This window comes from Pseudophryne corroboree, chromosome 3, assembly GCF_028390025.1.
Source record: "Pseudophryne corroboree isolate aPseCor3 chromosome 3, aPseCor3.hap2, whole genome shotgun sequence".
NCBI lineage: Eukaryota > Metazoa > Chordata > Amphibia > Anura > Myobatrachidae > Pseudophryne > Pseudophryne corroboree.
Window position 1 is genome coordinate 189,714,286 of NC_086446.1, and position 25,446 is coordinate 189,739,731.

Here is a 25,446-nt window from a genome sequence, read left to right on the forward strand (position 1 = left end):
TGCTCAATTCGGCACAACATGCAAAATACGGCTAAGCTGTTTTTCATGAGAAGCGAGTGGATGGAGTTTAATATTTTTTTTGCCAGTATGGATGGTGTAATGGTTAGCATTACTGCTTCACAGCACTGAGGCCATGGGTTCGATTCCCACCATGACCCTAACTGTGTGGAGTTTGTATATTCTCCCCGTACTTGCGTGGGTTTCCTCCGAGTACTCCAGTTTCCTCCCACAATCCAAAAATATACTGGTAGGTTAATTGGATCCCAACAAAATTAACCCTAGCGTGAATGTGTGTGCGTGTACATGTGGTAGGAAAATAGATTGTAAGCTCCATTGGGGCAGGGACTGATATGAATGGCCAAATATTCTCTGTAAAGAGCAGTAGCGGATCTTGCCACGGGCAAGCAGGACTTTTGCCCGGGGCGCCGCCTTCCGGAAGGCGCAGGGCGCCATCCGGAGGGCGCCGCACCAGGGCAAGATCCGCTGCTGCTGTGCCCCCCGCTGGCCGCCTGCCCCCCGCTGCCGCTGTGAAGGGAAACTAGACGCGTACGCGTCTAGTTTCCCTTCGTGGAGAGGTCCTTTACTGTGCGGTGCGCAATGACGTCATCGCGCACCGCACATCGTTTCAGTCTGCACAGGGGGCGTAAATGACCACGCCCCCTGTACGAAGCCACACCCCCTATTGTCGCCCGGGGCGCACAGCGCCCAAGAACCGGCCCTGGTAAAGAGCTGCGGAATGTGTGTGCGCTGTATAAGTAACTGGTAATAAATAATAATAACAGAATATGTATAAAGTAACATATATTAAAGAAGCAAATTAAGAAAAATCACAAGGCATGGCTAAATCTCTGAGTCTATGGCATGCAAAACCGTGCCATATATGGTGGGATATAGCAAAGATGTATGTGGACACATCTGTAAGTGCACAAGTCACAAAAGTTATGATGCTCAAGTTATATATACATTGCAATCATCCAGGTATTTTTACGGACAGTCATGCTTTTCACAGTCTGGAAAGGCTGGGATCAGCCATTAGGACCAAAGCACATGTACACTCAATAGCACATTGCCATCCACACATTATATTAAACCACTGCTTATTATATAAGACTAGACTATAGGATTATAGTTGGCAACATTTTAAAACACTTTTAAATATTAATGTCTAAAGTCAATACAATAAGAATAGGTGGTAAGAATTGCAATTTATTTAACATATATGAATTCTATTATGCAGCTGGTTATTACTGACAAGTAAGGAAAGGTACTGTACTTTGGGCCTAATTAAGACCTTCGCAGCAGCAAAATTGTTATCTAATGGGCAAAACCATTTGTACTGCAGGGGGGTGGCAGATGTAACATGTGCAGAGAGATTTAGATTTGGGTGGGGTGTGTTCAAACTGAAATCTAAATTGCAGTGAAAAAATAAAGCAGACAGTATTTACCCTGCACAGAAACAATATAACCCACCCAAATCTAACTTTCTCTGCACATGTTACTTATGCCCTCCCTGTAGTGCACATCAGTGATGTGCGGTGAGGTCTGTGGCTGGGGAGGCGCTGGATGATTCACTAGCCCCCCCACCACCACTACCACCACCAGAAAGCCCAGTGCTATGCCCTGCACCCCTGGTGGCAGCGGTTGCGGGGTTCATGCCATGCTAATATTTTTCTTTACAGGCGGCCTACAGGTCCCAGCAAGCCTGCCCCAGCATGCTGGCACTTGGAGAACCACAAGTGCCAGCATGCCCGGACATAAAGTACCCGCTGGTACCTGTAGTCCTCCTGTAAAGAAAATATTAAAATAAATACACAACACATTTAAAAAAAAAAAAAGTTTACTGTACAGGGTCTTCACCTGGGGGACGGCAGCCTTAGCCCAGTTCTTTTGCATGGCCACCGCCTCCCCAGGGCTTCCCAGCATCTTCTGTCTTCACCTGGGTGGGCGGCGGCCTTTGGGCAGCTCTTTTGCATGGCCGCCGTCTCCCCAGGGCTTCCAGGCATCTTCACCTGGTGGGCGGCGGCTGTTAAGCTCTTTTGCATGGCTGCCGCCCATCCAGGATTTCCACGGCGTCTTCTGGCTTCAGGAGCTCTTCTCTGCTCCTCCTCCTCCGTCAGACTGACAGCCGCTCCCTCGCGCTGACTTATAAGTCAGCCAGAGGGGGCAGGGCGATGACGTGGCGAGCCGTGACTGGCTCGCGGCGACCATCTTCAATTTAAAAAAGGGCGCCTCAGTGCCATTTTTGAAATTGGCACCATTGCTAAAATCAAAATTGTGAATTGCAGGCAGGGACTGGAATCTCTCGGATGCAGACCTGCCGCTAACACCCGCACCTCCACCGCCGTTAACACACGCACCGCCGCCGCATATGCCCGCACCCACTCAGTGATGATTGACAGCAGATCCAGTGACGGATCCGCTGTCCAATCACATCCCTCCTCCCTGACAGGGGCGTGCTTTCATGGGTGAAAGCACGTCCCTAGATCACAGCGGCACTTTAATAGGTGCCGCTTCTTCATTTATTTCCAACAGGCTTTTAGAGCCCGCAGTATGGCCCCGCCCCCTGCTTTGTCCCCTGTCCCATTGACTATGGGAGGCACCAATATCGGTGCCTCCCAAAGTCGATTTAAAAGTCAAAATGCTTAAAATAATATGAAGCAGATATTTATGACACAGATCGTATCATAAGTATCTTCTTTGTATTATTTTAATCATTAATGGTAGGGGAGGCCCTGCCTCCCCTGACTGCACGTCCCTGGTGAACATGGTTTTGTCCTTTAGAGAACACTGAATTAGGCCCTTTATACATCCTATAAAAGGCCCTCTAGGAGTAGGGCTGTCGCAGTAGCAGTTGCATACCATTGTGAGCGTATTTCATCATAGATGGAACTTAATTATAGGGTTTAAATTGTATTCTAATTCAACTGCTGGTAGATTGAGATTATTTTGTGCACTTTATAAACCCAACCCAGAGAAGAATAGAGAGAAGTCCAGACAATATGAAAGGTAAGTATGCAATTTGCTATATTCACTCAGCAGCTGGTACAGTACCTATTAAGTAAATGCCATACAACGAAACTACAAGTAGAGATGTTGGAATCGGAGAATCAGAGAGATCGAACATTTTGGATTTCCCAGATTTGCCGATCCCGACCAAACAATGATCGGGATAGGCAAATAGGTTTTTTTTTAACATGCAGAATTTCCCCGATTCCCCGGCGGGTCACCAATCACTGATGGATGCTAATAGCCATTTTTAATCTTCAGATTGAGAATCTGGGAAATGCGGCACAGATGTATGGCCTGTACTAAGGATCATATCTAATGCATGGTCCATTAATTAGTTTGATGCCTTTATGATATGCAATGTAATCTTTTTTATTTAACTATATACACAAAAGACATTATTTGTAAAATTCGTTAAAACAACGGAATAACTAATTTTACGTTTTATTCCCCCTACTGACTAAAATTGGCAGGGTGCTATTTGGACTTCATTCAGATACTTGTATTGTTCTATTTCAGTTAAAAGAAGGTAATGTTACAGTCAGTCCACAGCGGTACATAGTGATTTGTAAAAAAATAAAAGAATCATTTTAGGAGCATAGCTAAGCAAATATGATTCCCCTAGAACTCTCACTTGGGGCCAGATGTAATAAAGTCTGAGTTGGCCACAGGCGCGGGTTCCCAGCCTAACGATTATGTTTTTTAAGGCAGCAATCAGTTTACAAGGCATAGTTTTGCCTTGTACATTATTGTCACTTAAAAAAAATAAAAATGGACATAGTATAATACAGAGGTTCCCAAACGCGGTCCTCATGGCACCTCAGTGGTCCAGGTGTTAAATATATCCATGCTTGGCTACAGGTTACTTCATTAGTACTTCAGTCAATTTGATTTAACCATCTGTGCTGACCATGGATATCTTTAACACCTGGACCATTGGGGTGCTTTGAGGACCACATTTGGGAACCTCTGGTATAATAGTTACTTGGACCAGATTCTTACACGGACAATGGCAACAAATCCAACCTTTCTTGTGATCTCCCATAATTTAATGTTGGGAGCAAGAGAATTATAATTTCTTATACAAACCAAACCTACAGGATCTACTACAAAGTGACCATTCAGTATAGGGTTTAACAATCTGCTATCAACAAAGTAGCCATGCATTTCACATACAACTACAGTATAACATGATGTTTGATATGACAATAAAGCCAGTTCTTTTCTGGAGATGCACCGAGCAACTGATGGGCATTTGCCTCTCACCAGTGTGCTAGTATGGTATATAGGGTTTACTGTATGATTACTTAAGTAGTGATCTTTGTAAAACAAAATGTTCATTGTCATAATAACAGGAAGGATATGTAAGAAACTAATACATCCTATGTTTTGTTATCAATACAGGAACCTATGATTACCAAACTCTGTGTTAAACATTGTGAATTGCTCAATACTACATACAGTATGAGTGGCCTATTTGTCTATGTACAGAAATATGTAGACTGGCAGCGATTCTTAAATATTCAACAGGCCCTAATTAGCAGTTAAAGAAAAAAGGTTCATTAGCTAATTGCTTATTTTCCTCCTCTTAGATGTTTAATCACCTCATGTTGAATCAATCAAGCGTCCTCCTATTCAGGTAAATATTTAGAGACGGTAATTTCAGTTAAGACAGAGCTACTTTAATGCAGGCAAATATTCTATCAGCAAGTTAACCCCAAATTGATTAATTGTAACAAAACTCTCTCTGTTTGTTGTCATACTGTTACTCTTTCTAATGGGGTCATTAATCAAGGCAGAATGCAAACCTATCTGATGTCATTGCTTTTAGGGTTTGGTTTTAAAAAGATATCCATATTATTTATAAGAAATAAAGTCAGTAGCAATAAATATACCATATAAATGAAAAGTTGTTTCCCATAATACAAATGATTGGTCAATTCAGTAGTAGATCTCAATCTCGCTACCAATTTTACTATTGAATTCTCAAAAGTTTTCAGTGTGTTTCTTAATTTTTGAACACATTGGTCTGTATGTCACTGTTATCAGCCGCAGCACGGCTCGTGGAGGAGGCAGGTCCCGGCCGTTGCCAAGTGACCGGGACGCTACACTTCCTCCGTCAGCCGGCGCTTCCGGGTCCCGTCCTGCGCCTAGCAACACTACCGCAGGAATGACTGGGAGCCGCCTAGCAACCGGGACGCTAGACGCAGGCAGCGTTCCCGGTTGCTGGGTAACTAGTCTAGCTGTGACTTGTGGATGTGCAGCAGCACAGCTGCACGTCCTTTCATTAATATCTATTACTGGGTTCTGATTATTGTAGCACCATTTATATTCCCTTCCTGGCCTCTCACAAATCGCTGGTGATAGTTCCTGCGTTCAGTGTGAACCTGCTAGCTTGTAAGAGATCCTGTCTACCTGTGTTGTACCCGTGACCCGGACACCTTGCTCGATTGATTACCTGACCAGATCCAGCCAACCAGCCAGTTTGTGTGGAAACTCCACAAAAATCCAGTTCAGGTTTTTGTGGAGTTTCTACACAAACACTGCTTTGCCTGCATTTCTGTTTTACAACATCTTTTAGCATTGTTGCTTTCACTGTTTATTAAGTTGCTTATTACATCTTATGCATTGTTGCTTTCACAAACACTCGTATATTCAGTGTCATTGCTTTCAACACTGTGCATTGTGATACATATAGGCCTTCAGTCCGAGTTGATCGCACCAAGCAACTTTTTGCTGCTGGTGCGATCAACTAATCTCCGCCTATGGGGGAGTGTATTTTAGCATAGCAGGGCTGCGTTTGCTTGTTCTGCCCTGCTATGCTAAAAAAGTTTCACTCAAAACAAGACCAGCCCTGGACATACTTACCCTGTGCGACGGATCCAGCGATGATGGGGCCAGCTTTGACGTCACACCTCCGCCCTCTGTTCGCCTGGACACGCTTGCGTTTTACTTACCACTCCCCGAAAATGGCAGCAAACGGTAAGTTGACGCCCCGGAACGCCCTCTCCTCTCTTTTTGCCTTGGTTCCTCTGTTGGGATTTCAGCAGCCGTGCCGCACATCTGTTCGTTGTCCTTTCTGTATTCTCTCCCAGTAGTCATGCTAGTCTTAGTTAGCTTCCCCTTATTCACTCACAGTCTCAGTTGGTGCCTTGTTACCTCGTAAGACCTGGGGGCATCGGAGTCTGGGCGGACCTAATTTGCTGATTCAAACGCGGCTGCAATAGGAGAAGACCAGCATTGCAGGCACCAACTGACCACTGGGGGGAGTAACGGAGTCAGGGGTTAGAGTAGGCATTGCTGCGGTCATTCATAACTAGCCGCAGTTTCACTCAGGAGTACTGGAACTACCCAGTTGCCACCCACTCCCCAGAAATCCAGGTATTCCGTTCATAACCGTAACAACCAGGTTGGTAATTCTTACAGCAGTGCACAGACAATGCATATTACCATATCACAGGTATTTTCAGGGAATATGATTGAAGTGCCAAAAGTCCTGGGATAGGTGCCTAGTATCCCGTAGGACCTCTCTAGCCCGGCAAAGTACAGCAACTTGAAGTGGCATCGATTCCACAAGTGGAAAGGAGACCCCTGGAGATGTTGACCCATGCTATCTGCATAGTTTCCCAAAGCCCCCTGATATTTGTAGGTGTAGGATCTTGGGTGAAAATGCACCTCTCCATTTGTTGGAGCCATCCAGAATGCGCCTCGAACCAATTCTGGACAACATGGGACTCATAACACTGTGTATTATCCTGCTGGAATATTCCATTGTTGTGGGGGTACATGAAGTTTATAAAGGGCTATTAAGCACTGCCACGTGAACACAGCCACACCATTATGGAACCATCACCAGCCTGCACGGTGCCTTGTTGAAAACTGATCAACTCATGGCCTCATGGGATCTGCACCACACCTGAACCCTACCATCATCCTGAAACAACTGGATCCGTGACTCATTGGATCGTGCCACATGTTGCCAGTCCTCGGCACAATTAGCATGATCATGTGAGGCGCTGTGTCCAGTGTACCAGTGTTAGCAGGGGCACTCTGGTGGGTCTTTTGCTCCCATGTCCCATGGAAGCTAAAGAACGCTGCACCGACCTGATGGAAATGCGTCTTCATTGAATGAGGATGTGATTTGAGCCAGTGTCACTTGTCTGTTACCACAAATAATTCCAGCCAGATGCTGATGGTCACGATCATTAAGCACCCGCGCTTGTTAGTGAGTGGTAGTTAGTGAATGGCTTCCATGAGGTATTCCCAGGTAAACACGCGACACTGGTAGATCGAGGAATATTGAATGTCCGCACAATGGAATGTCCCATCTTTCGGGCATGACTATCATGCCCTGTTCCAACTCTGATAATTCACATCACCTTGTCATGAGCAGCCTAGACAGTGTTCAGACTGACTCACTAGATGCCACCCACCATTACCAAAATAGATGCTTTTATTCAAGCTATAATTGAAGCCATCCTATCAAAAGTTCTATACTTTAATGATCGACATAACTGGCAGTACAGTAGCTCCCAGCATGCTGATGTCATTTTGGCGGGTAACACACCTTTGTCAAGGGTCAGCCAATATAAATCTCTCTATCTATCTATGCGCAGTATGGGCCTTGCACTGTTGCATGGAGTTCTCCTCTGCTGCTACCTGCCCTTACAGACAGCTGCATTGAGGGGTGGTGATAGGCCTGCGTTCCTGATGTCTTCTCCGTTTTCTTGGAGGGAAAAGCCAATTTCCGTCTATCTCTGAATCAGGCCGAGTCTGGTCCATACTGTACATGACATGGGTTACTGTCACACAGATTTGGCTGGGGCAGTCTGATTAAAGGTCTGCTCAGCTGTCTATATCTCTGAATAGATTCTGCATGAGTTAAGAGTACCTCTGTGGGAGGTGCCCTATACATGGAGAGCTTAGCAGAGGTGGCAGGCAGCCAGGGACTGGGAGGGCCATATCACACACTGCAGGTGCAGCTACATTCAGGGAATGCACAGTATCTGAAGTAGAGACTGCTAGGCCAGGTGGCTACATTTCCTGTGCTCTTGTTTGCACATTCCTGGGATAAAGACTTTTCTGTTTTATTCTATTTCTTCTGACTTAATAAATAAAGGCAATGTGAAAAACACAAAAATGGGCTTTACTTTATGTTCCTTCCTTCATGCGCCATGGCGTGATCCATGTAAGCTAATCTGCTACATCTTGGTGATATTGGGGTGTGCATGCCACTGATCCTTACAAGGACATACAATTTGTTTAATTAAATAAACGTCATTTGCAGATGTACCTTACCTGCAATTTACAGCTGCACTACCACCAGTTTCCAGGGATTGTGACCCACAGACACTGATACACACTTACACATACTCCACTGTCATTAACATTTGGTGAATTACCGTAAATTGATTTATAGAAATAGCAGAGCCCTAAGTAAAACAGCACCTAGCTAATAAGCTTATCAGCGAGTTGTAGATACATGGTAATCTTGATGATGATTTCATTGTATTTCTTATCTTAAAAAAATAAATAAGATTTTACTCACCGGTAAATCTATTTCTCGTAGTCCGTAGTGGATGCTGGGAACTCCGTAAGGACCATGGGGAATAGCGGGCTCAGAAGGAGGCTGGGCACTCTAGAAAGATTTATGACTACCTGGTGTGCACTGGCTCCTCCCACTATGACCCTCCTCCAAGCCTCAGTTAGGACACTGTGCCCGGACGAGCAGACATAATAAGGAAGGATTTTGAATCCCGGGTAAGACTCATACCAGCCACACCAATCACACCGTACAACTCGTGATACTATATCCAGTTTGACAGTATGAAAACAACTGAGCCTCTCAACAGATGGCTCAACAATAACCCTTTAGATAGCAATAACTATTTTCAAGTATTGCAGACAATCCGCACTTGGAATGGGCGCCCAGCATCCACTACGGACTACGAGAAATAGATTTACCGGTGAGTAAAATCTTATTTTCTCTGACGTCCTAGTGGATGCTGGGAACTCCGTAAGGACCATGGGGATTATACCAAAGCTCCCAAACGGGCGGGAGAGTGCGGATGACTCTGCAGCACCGAATGAGAGAACTCAAGGTCCTCCTCAGCCAGGGTATCAATTTTGTAGAATTTTGCAAACGTGTTTGCCCCTGACCAAGTAACATCTCGGCAAAGTTGTAAAGCCGAGACCCCTCGGGCAGCCGCCCAAGATGAGCCCCCCTTCCCTGTGGAATGGGCTTTCACTGATTTAGGATGCGGCAGTCCAGCCGCAGAATGCTCCTGCTGAATCGTGTCACAGATCCAGCGAGCGATAGTCTGCTTAGAAGCAGGAGCACCCAGCCTGTTGGGTGCATACAGGATAAATAGCGAGTCAATTTTCCTGACTCTAGCCGTCCTGGAAACATAATTTTTCAAGGCCCTGACTACGTCCAGTAACTTGGAATCCTCCAAGTCCCTAGCAGCCGCAGGCACCACAATAGGTTGGTTCAAGTGAAAAACTGATACCACCTGAAGGAGAAACTGGGGACGAGTCCTCAATTCTGCCCTATCCATATGGAAAATCAGATAAGGACTTTTATATGACAAAGCCGCCAATTCTGATACACGCCTGGCCGAAACCAAGGCCAATAACATGACCACTTTCAACGTGAGATATTTTAGATCCACGGTTTTTAGTGGTTCAAACCAATGTGATTTTAAGAAAACTCAACACCACGTTGAGATCCCAAGGTGCCACTGGAGGCACAACTGGGGGCTGAATATGCAGCACTCCTTTTACAATGTCTGAACTTCAGGTACTGAAGCTAATTTTTTCTGGAAGAAAATCGACAGAGCCGAGATCTGTATCTTAATGGAGCCTAATTTTAGGCCCATAGACACTCCTGCTTGTAGGAAATGCAGAAATCGACCTAGTTGAAATTCCTCTGTTGGGGCCTTTTTGGCCTCACACCAAGCAACATATTTCCGCCATATGCGGTGATAATGTTTTGCAGTAACATCTTTCCTGGCTTGAATCAGCGTAGGAATGACTTCCTCCGGAATGCCCTTTTCCTTTAGAATCCGGCGTTCAACCGCCATGCCATCAAAACGTAGCCGCGGTAAGTCTTGGAACAGACAGGGCCCATGCTGCAGCAGGTCCTGTCTGAGCGGCAGAGGCCATGGGTCCTCTGATATATAGTTTCTTGAAGTTCTGGGTACCAGGCTCTTCTTGGCCAATCCGGACCCACGAGTATCGTTCTTACTCCTCGCCTTCTTATTATTCTCAGTACCTTTGGTATGAGAGGCAGAGGGGGGAACACATAAACCGACTGGTACACCCACGGTGTTACCAGAGCGTCCACAGCTATCGCCTGAAGGTCCCTTGACCTGGCGCAATATCTTTTATAGCTTTTTGTTGAGGCGGGACGCCTTCATGTCCACCTGTGGCCTTTCCCAATGGTGTACAATCCTTTGGAAGACTTCTGGATGAAGTCCCCACACTCTCGGGTGGAAGTCATGTCTGCTGAGAAGATCTGCTTCCCAGTTGTCCACTCCGGGAATGAACACTGCTGACAGTGTTAACACATGATTTTCCGCCCATCGGAGAATCCTTGTGGCTTCTGCCATCGCCATCCTGCTTCTTGTGCCGCCCTGTTGGTTTACATGGGCGACTGCCGTGATGTTGCCTGATTGGATCAGGACCGGCTGGTTTTGAAGCAGAGGCCTTGCCTGACTCAGGGCATTGTAAATGTCCCTCTGTTCCAGAATATTTATGTAGGGAAGTCACCTGACTTGACCAAAGTCCCTGGAAGGTTCTTCCCTGTGTGACTGCCCCCCAGCCTCAAAGGCTGGCATCCATGGTCACTAGGACCTAGTCCTGTATGTCGAACCTGCGGCCCTCCTTAAAGATGGGCACTCTGCAGCCACTACAGTAGAGATACCCTGGTCCTTGGAGACAGGGTTATCAGCCTAATGCATCTGAAGATGCGACCCGGACCACTTGTCTAACAGGTCCCCCTGAAAAGTTCTTGCATGGAACCTGCCGAATGGGATTGCTTCGTAGGAAGCTATCATTTTTCCCAGGACTCGCGTGCAATGATGCACCGATAACTGTTTTGGCTTCAGGAGGTCTCTGACTAGAGATGACAGCTCCTTGGCTTTCTCCTCCTGGAGAAACACTTATTTCTGGTCTGTGTCCAGAACCATCCCCAGGAACAGTAGACGTGTCGTAGGAACCAGCTGTGACTCTGGACTGTTTAGAATCCAACCGTGCTGTTGTAGCACTTTCCAAAATAGTGCTACCCCGACTAGCAACTGCTCCTTGGACCTCGCCCTTATAAGGAGATTGTCCAAATACGGGATAATTAAAAACTCCCCTTTTCGAAGGAGTATCCTCATTCCGGCCATTACCATGGTAACACCCTCGGTGCCCTGTACAGTCCAAACGGCAGAGTCTGGACTTGGTAATGGTAATCCTGTACCACAATCTGAGGTACTCCTGGCGAGGATAGTAAATAGAGACATGCAGGTAAGCATCCTTGATGTCCCGGGATACCATGTAATCCCCCTCGTCCAGGCTTGCAATAACCGCCCTGAGCGATTCCATCTTGAACTTGAATTTTTTATGTATGTGTTCAAGGATTTTAAATATAAAAAAGGGTCACCCCGAACCATGCGGTTTCGGTACCCCAAAACCGTGTGGAATAGTAACCCCGTCCTTGTTGGAGTAGGGGCACCTTAAGTATTACCTTCTGGGAATACAGCTTATTAATTGCCTCTAGCACAGCCTCCCTGCCTGAGGGAGTTGTCGGCAAGGCATATTTGAGGAAACGGCGGGGGGAAGACATATCGAATTCCAGCATGTACCCCTGAAATACTACTTGAATGAAACAGGGATCCACCTGTGAGCGAGCCCACTGATCGTTGACATTTTTGAGACGGCCCCCCACCGTACCTGGCTACACCTGTGGAGCCCCCGCGTCATTCTGTGGACTCAGAGGAAGCGAGAGAAGAATTATGATTCTGGGAACAGGCTGACTGGTGCAGCTTTTTCCCTCTTCCCTTGTCTCTGTACAGAAAGGAAGCGCCATTGACCCGCTTGCTTTTCTGAAGGCGAAAGGACTGTACCAGATAATACAGTGCTTTCTTAGTCTGTGAGGAAACTTGAGGTAAAATATTTCTTCCCAGCTGTTGCTGCGGATACGAGGTCCCACAGACCATCCCCAAATAATTCCTCACCCTTATAAGGCAGAATCTCTATGCGCCTTTTAAGGGCAGCATCACCTGTCCAATGACAGGTCTCTAATACCCTCCTGAGAGAATGGACATTACATTCATTTTGGATGCCAGCCGGCAAAATATCCCTCTGTGCATCCCTCATATATAAGACGACGTCTTTAATATGTTCACTTCTCATGTTAGCAAACTAGCATGTTTGACAGGGTCACCGACCACGCTGCAGCAGCACGCTCTGCAGGTTTTAGTCTAGTACCTGAGTGTGTAAATACAGACTTCAGGATAGCCTCCTGCTTTTTATCAACAGGTACCTTCAAAGTGGCCGTTCCTAAAACGGCAGTGCCAAACCTATTTTGACAACCGTGTGAGCGCCTTATCCACCCTAGGGGATATCTCCCAGCGTAACTTATCCCCTGGCGGGAAAAGGTACGCCATCAGTAACTTTTTAGAAATTACCAGTTTCTTATCAGGGGGAACCCACGCTTTTCACACACTTCATTCATTCATCTGATGGGGGAACAAAACACTGCCTGCTTTTTCTCCCCAAACATAAAAACCCATTTTTTAGAGGTTAATGTCATAAATGTGTAACACATTTTTTATTGCCGGGATCAAGTCACGGATGTTCCTAGTGGATTGTGTATATGTCTCAACCTAGTCGACACTGGAGTCAGACTCCGTGTCGACATCTGTGTCTGCCATCTGAATGAGCGGGCGTTTTTGAGCCCCTGATGGCCTTTGAGACGCCTGGGCAGGCACGGGCTGAGAAGCCGGCTGTCCCACAGCTGTTACGTCATCCACCCTTTTATGTAAGGAGTTGACACTGTCGGTTAATACCTTTTACCTAACCATCCACTCTGGTGTCGGCCCCACAGGGGGCGACATCACATTTATCGGCATCTGCTCCGTCACTATATAAGCCTCCTCCTCAAACCTGTCGACACAGCTGTACCGACACACCGCACACACACAGGGAATGCTCTGACTGAGGACAGGACCCACAAAGCCCTTTGGGGAGACAGAGAGAGAGTATGCCAGCACACACCAGAGCGCTATATAATGTGGGGATTAACACTATAACTGAGTGAATTTTCCCCCATAGCTGCTTGTATATACAATATTGCGCCTAAATTTAGTGCCCCCCCTCTCTTTTTAACCCTTTGAGCCTGAAAACTACAGGGGAGAGCCTGGGGAGCTTTCTTCCAGTTGCACTGTGAAGAGAAAATGGCGCCAGTGTGTCTGAGGGAGATAGCTCCGCCCCTTTTCCGCGGCCTATTCTCCCGCTTTTTCCTGGATTCTGGCAGGGGTATTTACCACATATATAGCCTCTGGGGCTATATATTGTGGTATTTTTGCCAGCCAAGGTGTTTTTATTGCTGCTCAGGGCGCCCCCCCCCCAGCGCCCTGCACCCTCAGTGACCGGAGTGTGAAGTGTGCATGAGGAGCAATGGCGCACAGCTGCAGTGCTGTGCGCTACCTTGGTGAAGACTGATGTCTTCTGCCGCCGATTTTCCGGACCTCTTCTTGCTTCTGGCTCTGTAAGGGGGACGGCGGCGCGGCTCCGGGACCGAGCACCAAGGACTGGGCCTGCGATCGATCCCTCTGGAGCTAATGGTGTCCAGTAGCCTAAGAAGCCCAATCCGGCTGCAAGCAGGCGAGTTCGCTTCTTCTCCCCTTAGTCCCTCGCTGCAGTGAGCCTGTTGCCAGCAGGTCTCACTGAAAATAAAAAACCTAATTCTATACTTTCTTTCTAGAGGCTCAGGAGAGCCCCTAGTGTGCATCCAACCTCGGCCGGGCACAAGATCTAACTGAGGCTTGGAGGAGGGTCATAGTGGGAGGAGCCAGTGCACACCAGGTAGTCATAAATCTTTCTAGAGTGCCCAGCCTCCTTCGGAGCCCGCTATTCCCCATGGTCCTTACAGAGTTCCCAGCATCCACTAGGACGTCAGAGAAAAATAATTAAATGTCTGAGCCTAGTGATTTTAAAACCCTGCAAATGTACAGTATGTGTAGTTGATCTTTCGCACAAGCTCTCATGCACCAATACCAGGTTCTCCTAATGACACGCATATCTGCGGGTTTCTGCATAGGATACATTTGCATAAGCATTCCCGTAACTACTCTAGAAGCGTTTGGACATCTCCCCCCCCCCCAATTCCCCCACTCCAAATGTGAAGAGGCGCAGGTGTCAGATATGAGACACTCTGCATTCCAGCATATACAGTATGTATGCCGTGCAAATTTATGCATTGTACGCTATACAACAGGCGTCCTATCCCAGCATCAGTCCAACAGTGTCTCCCTATACGCTTGCTGGGCTATACAGTATGTCAGGATAAGGAAGGCTTGTATGCAAGGTTCATGCCAGATAACTGCTTCCTCTATACCTCAGAGGGACTAGTTATAACAGAGGGGGCCTGATTCTGAGTAGCACGCAGCAGCGTCTATTGGCAGTCGTTTGTCTGCGAGTTTATGCAAATACCACTGTGGGCACCCAGTTTTAGCCTTGATGCATGCTGTACTACCAACTGCACGCTGTTCCGCCAACTGCTGCAAGCTGTACTGCTGACTCCATGCTGTCCTAGCGATGCACGCTGCTATACAGATTACCCTCTGTAAGGCTGACTGCACGCTGTTCTACCGATTGGAACATCCTTATACACCACTATCACCATAGAAAATTGCACCAGCCCTATAGCCAGTGCAGTTTCTTCGTCTGACCATTGACACGCCTGTGATACTTCCATACCACACCTACTTTATGCACTACTAGCCAACGCTAAGTCACCGCCCAGGAGCACCCATCACTTTTCCGCTACATTTGTGATACCGCCTATCACAAACGCAACAGCACCTTTGACCACTCAGTGTAACGTATGCACTGTAGGGGTTTCCAGAACTGCATGTGCAGTTGCAAATAATCGCTCAGTTGCATGACCATCAGCTCTGCGTGTGACTCAGAATCAGAAGACTTTTTGAAACCAGTATAGATATTCACAATCTGTCAATGGTAACGTAGGGTTAACTTATTAAGGGTAAGTGTGGTCCAGTAGCACCTAAGTAATGCTAAATTAGTCTGCTACAAACAAAAGGATTATTTAAGATGTGGTATTTGTTAGTTCTGGATCAGAAAACTGAAGCCCTGGCATAATCCCTGGAGTGTTTAGCCGTATTGGCTTGGTGTGCAATACAGGCCATATATCCCACATTAGCACTAATAGCTTCAGGGCCGGCGCTACCACTAGGCAGCTTTAGGCAGCTGCCTATGGGCGCCGGCACTTGAAGGGCGGTGCTGAGTAAAACAACAGAAAAAAATATATATATGTAAGGCCACCGCTCTCTGCTCACCACTCCTTCACTGCTGCGTCGTTCACTCCCCCTCCCTTCTCTTACCCGCCCCGATGACCAGGGGCGGCCCCTTCACCCAGAGAGGAAAGGCCTAACTGCAGATCCATCACCCCTCGCAGCGGGTGGGCGGGGGTGGGCGAGTCCCTGGTCCCTGGGACGCGCTCCACGGCAGCCCGGCTGGATTGGACTGGATAGAGGTACTGTTTCCGCAGCGATGGGGGAGTGTTTCCCAGTGTTCCCGTGGATGGTGCGCAGGGGGGTTTGGAGAGGACGCGAGGCAGTGTGCTCATCGCTCGGCTCCTGCGGGGGTAAATGGCATCCTGCTCAGACTCAGTGTCCCCGTGTCTGGTAGGCGGCCGGGGAAACGTGGGTCCGGATGTTCAGTGCTCGCCTTCGGCGGGGGAGAGTTGCAGCTGGCTGTGTGGTCAGTGTCCCTGTGGCTGTGGCGGGGGAGGAAAGGAGGGGAGAGAGAGGAGACGCTCATCGCTCTGGCGGGTGTAAGTGGCAGGTGTGCTTATTGTTCCCGTGGTGGTGGCGGCGGGTATCTGTGTGCTCTGTGTCCCAGTACTGCCCAATCTGCCATCTACCCTTACCCCCTCCCTACTCTCCAGCACTGCCTGTCCCAATAAACCTCCTTGCCCCCAATAGTGCCCTAAATACTATCCACCCTTACCATCTCCCTACCACTCAGTGTTACCTGCCTCTAACCCCCTCCTTGCCCTCCAGTACTGCCCCAGCTGCTATCTACCCTTACCCCCACCCTATCCTCAGCACTTCCCCAACATCTGCATGACACCCCCAACCCCCCCCCCCCCCCCCCCACACACACACACACACACACACACACCAATATTATGTTATGGGACCCAGAAATGGTGAAGTGTGACCCCAGTTTTCTATAGTGAGGGGTCCCAGGGACCCACAATTTTTATTTGCTCCGCACGATCTCCGATGTTGCTCCCATCCCTGCTCGGTTGCCGGCGGCTGTGTAGAGCGCTGTACTAGCTCACAGCCGTACGCCGCTCACCACCGCCAGCCGCTTACCATCTGCCAGCCACCAGCCGCTCAGCCGCAACAAATGAGTCAGGTAATGTTCCCCTGCTGTCACCCTCTCTCCCTGTCGTTACTGTCCCTGTCCCTACTGTAACTCTCTCCCATCTGTCACTGTCCTCACTCTCTCTCTCTCCCTGTCGTCACTCTCTCCCTGCTGTCACTCTCTCTCTCTCTCCCTGCTATCACAATTTCAGCTCATTCAGTGTGCTATAGTGTGACTGTCGGCTCATTTAGTGTGCTACAATGTGAAATTCGGCTCATTCAGTGTGCTACGACGTGAATTTTGGCTCATTCAGTGTGCTACAATGTGAATTTCGGCTCATTCAGTGTGCTACAATGTGAGTTTCGGCTCATTCAGTGTGCTACAATGTGAGTTTCGGCTCATTCAGTGTGGTACAATGTGAGTTTCGGCTCATTCAGTGTGCTACAATGTGGGTTTCGTCTCATTCAGTGTGCTACAATGTGAATTACTGCTCATTCAGTGTGCTACAATGTGAAATTCGGCTCATTCAGTGTGCTACGATGTGAATTTTGGCTCATTCAGTGTGCTACAATGTGAATTTCGGCTCATTCAGTGTGCTACAATGTGAGTTTCGGCTCATTCAGTGTGCTACAATGTGAGTTTCGGCTCATTCAGTGTGCTACAATGTGAGTTTCGGCTCATTCAGTGTGCTACAATGTGAGTTTCGGCTCATTCAGTGTGCTACAATGTGGGTTTCGTCTCATTCAGTGTGCTACAATGTGAATTACTGCTCATTCAGTGTGCTACAATGAATTGCGGCTCATTCAGTGTGCTACAATGTGAATTACGGCTCATTCAGTGTGCTATAATGTGAATTTCGGCTCATTCAGTGTGCTATAATGTGAATTTCGGCTCATTCAGTGTGCTATAATGTGAATTTCGGCTCATTCAGTGTGCTATAATGTGAATTTCGGCTCATTCAGTGTGCTATAATGTGAATTTCGGCTCATTCAGTGTGCTACAATGTGAATTTCTGCTCATTCAGTGTGCTATAATGTGAATTTCGGCTCATTCACTGTGCTATAATGTGAATTTCGGCTCATTCAGTGTGCTACAATGTGAATTTCGGCTCATTCAGTGTGCTATAATGTGAATTTCGGCTCATTCAGTGTGCTATAATGTGAATTACGGCTCTTTCAGTGTGCTACAATGTGAATTTTGGCTCGTACCGTGTGCTATAATGTGAATTTCATCTCGTACCATGTGCTATAATGTGAAAGGGGCACCAGTACTAGATAGTATAAGGGGTTCTACTACACTGGATATGCCCCCTTTTGGATGACCACGCCCCCTTTTCTGGATCGCGCGCTTAATTGCGTCCTTGACTCTTGCATACCCCCACTTAAAAATTTTCACTTCGACCACTATATATATAGTGTATAATTTGTATATATAATATACAAAAGTCCCGGCACTCCTCTTAAGGTAAATATGTGCTGCGGTGCCCTCCCAGGGGAATGAATCCCCTATGCATAAACGTGGAAGAAAGGCGTCACTCGGACAGTATATCTATAATATATATATTTTTTTATTTGCTTTTCTTTGAGGAGAGGGGGGGGGGGGGGGGGGGATTTGCTGAAGATTTGCCTAGGGTGCTGGGAAACCTTGCACCGGCCCTGAATAGCATATAAAGGCCCTCATTCCGAGTTGATCGCTAGCTGCCCTTGTTCGCAGCACAGTGATCAGGCTAAAAATGGGCACTTCTGCGCATGCGTACGGGCCGCAGTACGCACGTGCGAAGTACTTTCACACAAAACTATGCAGTTTTACACAAGGGCGAGCGACGCTTTTCTGTCGCTCTGTTGATCGGGGAGTGATTGACAGGAAGTGGGTGTTTCTGGGTGGTAACTGGCCGTTTTCCGGGAGTGTGCTAAAAAACGCAGGAGTGTCAGGTAAAAACGCAGGCGTGCCTGAGGAAACGGGGGAGTGGCTGGCCGAACGCAGGGCGTGTTTGTGATGTCAAAGCAGGAACTAAACAGACTGAAGTGATCGCAAGGTAGGAGTAGGTTTGGAGCTGCTCAGAAACTGCATGAAAATTTTTACGAGCAGTTCTGCTAACCTTTTGTTCGCACTTCTGCTAAGCTAAGATACACTCCCAGAGGGCGGCGGCCTAGCATTTGCACTGCTGCTAAAAGCAGCTAGCGAGCGATCAACTCGGAATGAGGGCCAAGGTTAGATGCTGGTACTACACTTGTTCACACTAATGAGGCACCTATATAGTGTATATGTTTGAAACCAGTATCTCAAGTTTGCTATTGTGAAAAACTACATGTTGACACCTAGTGGAAGTCTACAACATACCTCCCAACATGACCCTCTCCAGGAGGGACACAATGCTCTGCTTCTGGACTTTTCTCTTAATGTATGATTGCCATCACCTGTGTTGAACAGGGTAAAGGATAAGAAAGGTGTTTCAGCACAGGTGATGGCAATCATACATGAAGAGGTAAGTCCAGGAGCAGAGCATTCTGTCCCTCCTGGAGAGGGTCATGTTGGGAGGTATGCTACAATTCCAAAACGCGTCAGCCCTAGCCTCCGCCACAGCTGGATTGGCCAATTGGCAAATGATATAAGGGCTGATGGTTGGATCCGGCTGTCTGGGTGCCTGGTCAAGCAGCTCTGTCTCCTAGTACTCTGCTTGGCCGGCATACTTGGACAGGGCCCCTTTTCTGTGCGCACATTCGATATTTGAAATACCGAACTACGAAACAGAGCTGCACACCAATCTGATTTGTGGAGAGATGTGTGTGTTTGCACTGCGCGTTTCATGAGGCTGAACGCACGCGTCTACGGACTATTCAGAGTAATAGGCAACTAGTCACATCTCTACTTGTGGCTGCGGGGCCCTAGCTGGGAGGCAATGTTCACTGAAGGCGTGTACACGGGATTGCAGGCTATGCAGCGTTACTGCAGCCGGCAGTACAGCATGCAGGCTGATTTCAGATCGATTTATTGCAACAAGGAGAGGGATTGTGTAAATTTGTGCTGATAATGATGATGGATATGAAATGAAGTGTGCGTGTGGGGGTGATGCCGTTGCATGGATTTATACAACTCTGAAAACTGGCCACTATCCACATTTACTACCAGGCATGCAACGCAAGTGCAGTTGCTCCAATATGCGTGCAGCTGTTCATCGCCCCCAAAATTTACACAATTCAGTTAAACGTATGTACAGATGGTTCTTCATACATTATTTCTGCAGTCATGGCAAACATCTCTCGGTGTACCAGGCTCACGTGCAACTCTGCCAGCACCGGGCATCTTTTTACCTGAAAATGCATCTTTGTCATAATGTGAAGTGACTAAGACGCACCAGGAGACTGTGCTGATTAATTTGACGTGCGACACTTGCATATCTGTGTGTGTTACCTTTAGGCCACCTCCCACACCATTCAGTAACACCTGTTGCTTTGCCTCTCTAGTTCTGATACTAGCTCTCCCATACGCAATAGCGCCTTGTGCGTACACTCAGCCTGTTTCATAGGGGTTTCTGGATGTTTCACACATAGCAAACCGTGTGAACATCTGCATTGCCCGCAGTTTGCGCACAAATCTGAATCAGGTCCACAGTGTGATTTTAGGATGCAATGGTTGGAATGAACCGATAAGAAACTATTGTTTCTACTTTGAATACAGTTGTTGGGTCTTAGCTGGATATAAGCGCACTAACAGTGGTGTAAACAAGCCCACTAAGGTTAAATAAGCCCATAAGAGTATTGGTGTAAAGGAAATCTGAGGGTACTGTATGTTTAAGTACAGAAGAAACTAATTTTAGTCAAAATACACCTCCTGATAAGATTTTGGAACTGGTTTTGCAGACCGTGAATTCCCAGATCAATATGTGAGGACTGCAGAAGAGGTGAATGGTGAAATTTTATGGTGGTGCAGTGGTTAGCTTGCAGCATCTCAGCATCACTGGGGTTATTGGCTGTATTCCAGCAAGGTCCCCATATGTGCAGAGATTATATGATCTCCCCTGTGTGCGTGGGCCTCTTCCCACAATCCAAAAACATACTAATTGCGTAAATGAACCCTAGTGTGTAAGTGTGTGCCTTAATCCAGCTGTGGCCATTGCAACATCACTTGTAATGTCATGCAGCCATTGCAACATAACTATCAATAGTTTAATAATTGCTGGTTATTTGGTGCACATATTCAGCTGACCTCTGGATTCCGCACATGTGCAATAGGTGCTGTGAACTCCGCTTCCGGGTGTCCACAGCTGCACTAAAGACACACGTTATGAGATGGTCGTATGATGGAGGTGTGCAATGGCTGGCAACCATCACAATCCTGGCATCGGATGGGAAAATTATGTCCATCAAGTGGCACCATCGATGCTTGCTAACCATCGGCTTCCAAACAAATCCCTAATGTAAGGCTCAGAGGCTGACATAAACGGAGAAAAATCTGGGATACCGGCCTAAACTCATAAATACTGTCAGGCACTCAGACTATTACTAAAAATGCCAGACTGCCATTCCCGACTTGTGTTACAGTGTTACTTATATACGCTGCAGTTAGCTACCACACATGACTGGCCATTTCGAGTATGTAAGTTGTAGCAAGATAAATTGTTTATTTAAAGCACAAAATAGTATATTAGTCACACCATCTACTGAGCACAAATGTAGAAAGCGTTGAAAATACAGGTGAATAACAATTTCCTGATGTGTGAGGAGGGCTCACATATTGGCCTGATTGTGTAGTATGCATGCAGGAGCGTTAGCCAATAAATGGCTGTGAAAGCTCCTACAGCGGTCAAATCAGGAGGTTGGGAGCTGGTGTGCTATCTCGTTCCCGACCGCCCGATCACGGTGAAGAAACCAAAGAGAGTATACACTGAGCAAGAAATTGTTCAGTATCTGTGGGTGCCCAGCGATCATCCGCTGCAGCAAAGCATTTATTGGACATGTGTACCCAGCTTTAGACCAAAAATCTGTTCAATGCCAATTTAAATAGAAACTGATTCGGAGTTTGTATGCAAGCTGGCCGCTTGCAAGGACCAAAACAAAGCTATTCACCAGTATGCTGAGATGTATGCATCTATGCACCTGCACTGTCCCTATATATAAACGTATTCACATAGCCATCATAAACATGAGTACACATGTGCATCAGCCCTTTACCTGGTGCAAGAGATACATCTGACATGTGCAAGAGATACATCTGACATCAGAACACTGCAAATGCACACAGCCCGCAATCCCGACTACACACCCACAACATACCTACACATAAAGATAGTTACCACCAGGTAGAAGGGGGGGTTGGGTTTAGGCACCATCGGGGGAAGGTTAGGGTTAAAGGCCTTACACATTTAACGATCCACCACCGAGCTGCCCGATGGCGGATACGGCCGACGGGCGACCCGGCGGCGGGGGTCGGGGGAAAGAGTGACGGGGGGAGTGAAGTTCCTTCACTCCTCCCTGTCACCCGGCTCCATAGAAGTGCAGGCAAATATGGACAAGATTGTCCATATTGGCCTGCATGCACAGCCAACGGGGGCCCCAGCGATGAACGAGTGCAGGGCCGTGTATCGTTCATCGCTTGTGCCTCCACACTGAAAGATATGAACGGTATCTCGTTCATTAATGAACAAGATCGTTCATATCTTTCAGTCAGATCGACCAGTGTGTAGGGCCTAGTCGGCTCCAGGAAGGGAGGGTTATGGTTAGGGGATAACTTACATACCTCGCCCCAGTCGGGATTTCCAAGGCATCGTTGGTATTGTGACTGCTGGCATCCCATCTGCCAGTCAAACATACTGAACCCTTTCTCATGGCCACTTGAGAGTATACTGTATATAGAGATGTGCTGTTTGGTTATTTAGAAATCCGAACCCACCCAAACTTTGTGGGTACGACCCAATCTGAATATTGAGGTTTGCATTGCGAAAATTACATGATTTTAGCTGTTTTTATAAATTTTCAAGAAATCCAAAACCGAAGATTTGGATTTCAAATCCAAATTCCGAAGCAAAACACTTGGTCAAAACCAAAGATTAAATTAAAACCAAAACCCAAGATTGTGCACATCTCTAATATATATGTGCCAAACCATAACTGCTTAGGGGCTCATTTACATTTGGATGTAAGTAAATTTTATGACACGCCTCTAAGGTGGTGCACATCCACTTTAACACTGCAAATAGGTGTGGAGCAGAAAAGCCTCCATCAGCACCCGCCACGCCACACTACTTTTCCACCCACCAACTAGATGCAGCGCTGCCCTAGGAAAGGAGTGCCACCCGCCCACAAGCTCCGCCCTCTCCCTCTGTCTTGAGATTTGGGAGAGACATCTTGACGTCTCTCCCAGCCTGCCCCCAGCACACACACACAGTGCCCTGCGAGGAGCCGCAGCGTTGTGTTCCGGTGGGAGGGAGATCCCGGAAGCTGAGCAGCCAGGCAGATTGGACAGCCCACCCCAGCCCCCAGCAGCAGGTGCAGCACTGCAGCATGTGCACCTGACAGTGTCTGTACCCCCACCCTGCAGGTCAGTGCCCTCAGTCAGTCTCACGGAGGGGAGGAGGGGGAGATTCTGACTACCTGGTGTAATGTGTATACAGGGTTCCACCTGGCGTAATGTGTATAAGTGCTCTACCAGCCATAATGTGTAAAGGGGAGCTCTGCCTGCCGTAATGTGTAAAAGGGGGCTCTAACTGCCGTAATGTGCAAAAGTGGTCTCTACCTGGCGTAATGTGTGACAGGGGCTCTACCTGGCGTTATATGTGACTGGAGCTCTACCTGGCGTAATATGTGACTGGGGCTCTACCTGGCGTAATGTGTTACTGGGGCTCTACCTGGCGTTATGTGTGACTGGAGCTCTACCTGGCGTAATATGTGACTGGGGCTCTACCAGGCATAATGTGTAAAAGGGGCTCTACCTGGTGTAATGTGTGTAAGTGGCGTTACTGTGCGTCGTAATTTGAATAATGGAGACTACTGTGCAGCGTAATATTAATTATTTTGTGGCCATGCCCCTTCCCCGTGAATACACCCCCTATATTTTTGGCAGGCGCGCACTGGCCCTACTTTAAATAAGGTGGGGGGGGAGGGGGGCTGCCGATGCTGTTTCTTGCACACAGCCCTAAAATGTCTAGTTACGGCACTGGCGCTCATAGGTGGTGTTTTCACAATCTCCCTGGAATGCATTATGAAATGTGAGCTACAGAGTTTGAAAAAATTGTAAGTTCAGTACCAAAAAGACGGACTTGCGTATGTGTAATGTTAGCAAGTGAAGCTGCCACCCAGAAATGAAAAGAGACGCCCACCGGAGCCACCACAAACTCATTCACGATTGTATACACCAGGTATTACCACAAAAACATGTTTCCGGCTTTGTTACTGCTGTGCCTAGTCTGTGTAGCCATAAGTCTACTCTTGCAGTCTATGGGGTATATTTACTAAAAATCGTATTTTCCCGATTGAGGTTAAAATTCAATCACGAATGACATCGAAAGTGTAAAGTTGCAACTTTTTGAATTTATTACGACTAATTTACTAAGCTGTCGTATTCTGCATTTTCGTATTTACCGATGTCGATGTCATTCGTTTTTTTTGCAGTGTTTTACGTGAGTGACTTGTAAAACACTGCCGACTTTAACACAATGAATCTCGGCCGGATCTGTGAGATACGTGCTGGGCTTCATTGTGCACCTTTATTAAAATAAAAATCATTGTTAAAATCTTTAAAAAAAATGCGTGGGGTCCCCCTTCCTAAGCAAAACCAGCCTCGGGCTCTTTGAGCCGGTCCTGGTTGAAAAAATATGGGGAAAAAATGACAGGGGTTCCCCCATATTTAAACAACCAGCACCGGGCTCTGCGCCTGGTTCCAAAAATACGGGGGACAAAAAGCGTTGGGGTCCCCCGTATTTCTGAAACCAGCACCGGGCTCCACTAGCCAGATACATAATGCCACAGCCGGGGGACACTTTTATATTGGTCCCTGCGGCCCTGGCATTACATACCCAACTAGTCACCGCTGGCCGGGGTACCCTGGAGGAGTGGGGACCCCTTCAATCAAGGGGTCCCCCCCCTCCAGCCACCCAAGGGCCAGGGGTGAAGCCCGAGGCTGTCCCCCCCATCCAAGGGCTGCGCATGGGGGGCTGATAGCCTTTTTGTAAAAAAATGAATATTGTTTTTAGTAGCAGTACTACAAGTCCCAGCAAGCCCCCCCCCCCCCGCAAGCTGGTACTTGGAGAACCACAAGTACCAGCATGTGGTGGAAAACCGGACCCGCTGGTACCTGTAGTACTACTACTAAAAAAATACCCCAATAAAAACAGAAGACAACACACCTTGAAAGTAAAAGTTTAATACATACATCCACACCTCCATACACACATACTTACCTATGTTCACACGAGGGTCGGTCCTCTTCTCCATGTAGAATCCATGGGGTACCTGTTGAAAAAATTATACTCACAAAATCCAGTGTAGATGGCTCCTCTTCTTTTCTATTTGTAATCCTGGTACTTTGCAAAATAAAAAAACGGACACCCGACCACGCACTGAAAGGGGCCCCATGTTTTCACATGGGACCCCTTTCCCCGAATGCCAGGAACCCCCCCTGACTTCTGTCTAAGAGGGTTCCATCAGCCAATCAGGGAGCGCCACGTTGTGGCACCCTCCTGATTGGCTGTGTGCTCCTATAGTGTATGACAGGCAGCACACGGCAGTGTTACAATGTAGCGCCTATGCGCTCCATTGTAACCAATGGTGGGAACTTTGTGGTCAGCGGTGAGGTTACTTTCGGTCAACCGCTGACCACAAAGTTCCCACCATTGGTTACAAT

The 25,446-nt window shown here is 47.4% G+C and overlaps 1 protein-coding gene and 1 long non-coding RNA gene across 3 annotated transcripts in view; one reads left to right on the top strand and one right to left on the bottom strand.

Annotated features, from left to right (window-relative positions):
• Nucleotides 1-25,446, top strand: part of LOC135055085 (uncharacterized) — a 256,252-nt gene that overhangs the window by 139,283 nt on the left and 91,523 nt on the right. The window lies entirely within an intron of this gene.
• Nucleotides 1-25,446, bottom strand: part of ZCCHC24 (zinc finger CCHC-type containing 24) — a 220,641-nt gene that overhangs the window by 103,176 nt on the left and 92,019 nt on the right. The gene's annotated exons all lie outside the window — the stretch shown is intronic.